The sequence below is a fragment of the Dipodomys ordii genome, unplaced genomic scaffold (genome assembly GCF_000151885.1).
Source record: "Dipodomys ordii isolate 6190 unplaced genomic scaffold, Dord_2.0 Scaffold4, whole genome shotgun sequence".
Taxonomy (NCBI): Eukaryota; Metazoa; Chordata; class Mammalia; order Rodentia; family Heteromyidae; genus Dipodomys; species Dipodomys ordii.
In genome coordinates this window covers 16,382,772-16,388,292 of record NW_012267220.1, presented here as the reverse complement: position 1 = coordinate 16,388,292, position 5,521 = coordinate 16,382,772, and positions in this window count along the sequence as shown.

Below are 5,521 nucleotides of genomic sequence, written 5' to 3'. Positions count from 1 at the left end.
GCTGTAGCTCAAGTGGTAGAGCGCTCGCCTTGAGCTGAAGAGCTGAAGGACAGCGCTCAGGCCCAGAGTTCAAGCCCCATGACAGACAAAAAAAAAAAAAAAATCCCAAAGACATTTTTTGAAACACCAAATAGAAATAACAAAATCCATTTTAAAACATTTACATAATTTCAAGAGATCACAATATCCAAATTTAAAAGGTCAAGGGTGGAAAATTCATACTTCTAGATTTTAAAATTTCCCATACAGACATATTAATCAAAACAATGTTACTGACATATCAACTTACATATAAACTCATAAAATAAATTGAAATCCTTCAAATAAATACTACCATATATGTTCAGATACTTTTGTAACAATGGTGACAAGATCATTCAGTAAAGATAATTTTTTGCAGATACTATTGAAAACAAAAGATTATTCAAGTGCAAACGAATGAAGTAAAACATTTAATATTCTCATATGCAAAATAACTCAAAATGGCTCAGATTCTTCAACATAAAACCTCAAACTATAAAAATATTTACAAAAAAATAGGAGAAAAGCTTTCTGGCATTGGATTTGGCAATTATTTCTTAAATAAGATACCACAAGCACAAGTGACAAAAGAAGAAACTTAGATCAACTAGATTTTACTAAAACTAAAGATTTAGTGCATCAAAAGGTAATATCAAGAGAATATGAAGGCAAAGCAAATAATGGGATACTAATTTTGTATCAAAATGTCTGATTAATATCCAGACTAATATGCAGTAATACAAGATTAATATGTAGGATAACAATAAACGTTAAACAACCAATTAAAAATGGTTGAAGGATTTTAACTGGAATAACTTCATTTTCAAAAAAGTTATATGAATGACTAATAAGTACATGAAAAATAATTCAACATCACTTATAATTGGGGAAATGAAAGTCAACCACAATAAGGTACCATTTCTCACCCACTAGGGTGGCTAGGATAAAAAAAAACAACAAAAGCAGAAACTAAGTGTTAAGAAGGATGTGAGGATATTGGACACCTTAAACATTGCTGAGAAAGTTGTAATAAGGTACAACCATTGTAGAAAACAGTATGCTGGGCCTCAAATCATTAAACATGAAATTACCATGAGATCCTAAGATTCTACTTCCTGGTATACCCAAAAGAAAGAAAATCAGCCACTCAATCATCCGTATTATTACTTGTAGAAGCATTATTAACAATAGCCAAAAGGTGTAAAGAAACTCACATCCATCCCATGGGTGAGCGCTGAACAAAGTGTTGTATATATAAAATGGAATATTAGTCTTACAAGGCAATTAAACTATTCTGTTCACTACATCATAAGTGAACCTCGAAAGCATTACACTAAGTGAAATAAGGCATCCTCGAAAGGATGGATCATTCTACCTGAATAGAATACAAAGTTGAGGCAGAGGGTGGCTAGTGGCTACCAGGCACTAGGAGGTAGAACAGGAAGTTATTGTTTAACAGGTACAGAGTTCCCATTTGGATACTGAAACAACTGCACCCATAGATAGTGAGGGTGGTTACCAACAGTGTGAGTGCACCAATCCCACTAATCCCACTGCACGGCACACATAAAATAGCAAGGGTTTTTTGTTTGTTTGTTTTTGTTTTTGTTTTTTTGTCAGTCATGGGACTTGAACTCTGGGCCTGGGCACTGTCCCTCAGCACTTCAGCTCAAGGCTAGCACTCTACCATTTGAGCCAACTTCTTAGCCCATAACATACCAAGTTTTATGTTCTGCATATTTATTACAATGAAAAAGGAACAACTTTCAAAAGTTAATCAAAAGCCGGGTGCCAGTGACTTACTCCTGTAATCCTAGCTACTCAGCATCCTGAGATCTGAGAACAGCGGTTGGAAGCTATTTGACTCTTATCTCCAAGTAACCAGCAAAAAGCCAGAAGTGGAGCATATAGAGCATATACCAGGAAGTGGTGATAATAAAATTCTGATCATGACAGAAGCAAGGCCATATTGTCAAAAGTTTTAAGAAATCACTTCAGAATATGTGTATTATTGACATACATTTGAAAATGTATTTGTTGGTCCTGGGGCTTTCTTTGTAAATATCATGTTTTGCTTTCTTTAGTTGTATTGTTGCAATAAATTTCTATGTCTCAGTGATACACGTTGAAAGCATTCCAATATTCCAGTTCTAAGCTGTGATTTCTAACTATTGAGAAAGACAGGGGACACATCAGAAATAACATGAAGTATAGAGCTAACCAAATTCAGTGGACTGAAGCCTTCAGTTTAGTGACTCATGGGACTCATGACTTAGTTGCTTCCTGATGTCTTTTGACAAATTATCTCATCTTTCTGACTATATATTTCCTACTTGATTACTTGGAGATGATGTTCTCAATTTGTAGAACTGTGGAGAGGACTAGGGACAATTGTACCAAATATTTGAATGAATTCAAACAACAAAGCTATTGTTATTGCTGTATAGATGAACGGAGTCATAATTGAACAGAGCAGAGTCCTTTGAGTCTCAAATACCCCAAGTGAACCAGTCAGGTGTGTAGAACAGCTTGTGAGCATGAAAGAAAATATTTGTATCAGAATAGCAACAATGCAATGCAATCTCCAACAGATACCTACTACTTAGTAGAGGGTTTTGTTTGTGAAATAATCATATGATCTATTCAGGGTTTATTTATTTTATTTGGGATGACTTGAATTTACTACTGGATTAAAGAAATTAGCTGTAACATTTGAAAGGAAGTAAATAAAATACTTTCATATTTCTCTACATAAGAGGTTTGACCTCAAGCTTAACAGTGGTAGTAATAGATACCCATATGATTTATATGTATTGGATAAATCATACTATTCTAGGATAGTATGCTACTTTGGGGCCAACATTCCTTCATACATATTCATAAAAATTAGTTGTTCCAAACTTGAAGTGTGATGTCTGAAAACAGTGTGGAATAGTTTGGTTCCCAGAAAGAGCTCTCCTCAGCAGAAGAGGTAAATAACTGTAGGATAATTTAAAGCATATCTGTAGGAAAATCAAATGATTAGAATAGCTCCTCTAAATTTTGTTGTGTATTTTCGAAAGCTTTTGTCATGGATTAGCATTGGTTTAGTAGCTAAGGAAAAAGCAAAGTTGAATTATCTTGATTAATGAAGACAGAACTTGACATACCTTCCTTTTGAGTTGAAGCTGCAAATATCATGCTGCTTAGTGACATCATGGGGCCAATGTCTCCACAGACAAGACTGTTGTTTGGTGGTACCTCCTTCACTTGTGGTCAAAGAAAGCTGTCTGTCAAAGGGGAAATGCTACATGAAGTTAAATTCTTATTGTCAAGGTGATGAGCAGAGAGATTACAGTTTCATAAGTAAGGTAATAAGTACATTTCTTGTCAAACTTGTTACCCCTTCCCTCATATTTCTCCTACTTGCCCTCCACCAACCCCCAAGTTGTACAGATCATTTCCAACATATTGTCTTGTGAATATCGCTGTTGCATTGGTTCCCCCTTTGTCCTTGGTCTCACAATTCTGTTGTTCCCCTTCCCTAATTCAAAGAAACTTGTAGACAATACCATGGTACCAAAATCAAATACAGTGACAATAGGGGATATACCTTAGGAGGAAGAACATACAAAAACAAAAAAATCGCACAGAACATTAAAACAACAATAACAAAGAAAAGCCTCTTGTGTCCATGTCTTGGAGTCCATTTCACTTAGCATCATCTTATATGGTTATCTGTACCTAGCTATTGAGCTATTCTATTGTTTCAGACTTTGTGCTCATTTATCTATTCCATACCTATCACCACATTTCTGGCTAGGTCTTAATAGGATGCTGGTTTCCATAAGGCTTACCAGCCTCGAGTGCCTCCAACTTCCCATGTACAAGGACGATCTGTTCCAGCAACGGTCCTTGCTTCTTGGCTCATCCTTCTGTCTGCCATTATGCATTCTCTGGCAGTGCCTCATAATCACCAGTTCCTTGCACAGCTGTGACTAAGAATCTTTGGGATGCCTCACCAAAGCCTTACACATTCTACATTTCACACTCTCCTTTGTTCATATTGCTTCCTCTTTCAAAGTGGAGGGCCTTTTTACGCGGCTTCTGCCATGTGAAGGAGGGAACACTGCTCCAGTGAGCGGGAGCTGCTCCCTCTCTAGGGGGCTTTCATGAGCCGGCCTTGTCTTCTCCTACAACCTCCCTCTGCTGACCACCAGAGACCTAGGAAGACAGCCCAGCACTGTGAAAACCAGTCTTTTCCTCCTCATCTCTCTTTTTGGCCACCTGTTTGTGAAAGCCCATTAGCTCATTTTTCTTTTTTTGTGGGGGGTCCGGTCGTGGGGCCTGAACTCTGGGCCTGGGTGCTGTCCCTCAACTCTTCAGCTCAAGGCTAGTGCTCTACCACTTGAGCCACAGCACCACTTCTGGCTTTTTTCTTTTGCTTATGTATTGCTGAAGAATCGAACCCAGGGCCTCAGGCATGCAAGGCAAGGGCTCTACCACTGAGCCACCTTCCCAGGCCCTCTAAACCTCTTCTTACCTGTTATTTGGGATCAGTGGTACAAGCCTCTCATCCCAAGCTAGGTGGGCGGCTGAGAATAGGAGAATTAAAGATCCATGCCAACAAAGACAGAAAAAAAAAGTTTGAGATTCTATCACAATGGAAGAACCTGCATGTGGTGGTGGATGTCTATAATCCCATGTAGGGAGGGAAGTGAAAAACAGGAGAATCGTGGTCCAAACATGCATCTTGGCAGGAAGTAAGACCCTTGGCCAAAATAGCCAGTGGAAAATAAGCATTGGAAGCATGGCTCTGTGGTAAAGTCCCCACCTAGCAAGCCATAGTCTCTAGTTCAAACCCCAGTGCTTCAAGAAATAATAATAATAATAATGATAATAATAAAAAGAGAGATAAGAGGTAGAAGTTTACCTCATGTTTTGCCCCTTCCTTCTTTCCTTCTGTTTCCTTCCTCCTTCCCTCCCTCCCTCTGTTCCTCCCTCCCTCCCTCCCTCCATTCCTTCCTTCCTTCCTTCCCACTTTCTAATAAAACTTACACTTGTGTATAATAGATACATATGTTGTCAAATGATCTCTTGTTGAAATTGACTTGTAGGAGAAGCCACATCCTAGGCTCTGTTTATTCTCACTGCACATGTAACTATAATTCTGTCCTAGACATAGTTGGATCACAATTACTGCCTTGTCCTAGATTTAAAGATTTCCTTTTGAACTACAGAGAACATTGATTCAGTGCCTGGAATGTATAATGTTTTGCTTTGGAACACTTTTCACAGTTATGAACCAATAGAATCAAGTTTTGTCCTGCACTTTATTCAGTTTCTTTTTTGTTTAAGGTCATTATTTATTTACTTATTTTATTGTTAAGGTGATGTACAGAGGGGATACAGTTACATAAGTAGGGTAATGAGTACCTTTCCCCCCAACAGTGTTACCCCCTCCCTTGTTTTCTCCTGTTTTCCCTCCCCCACAATCCCTACCCCTACATTGTAAAGTTTA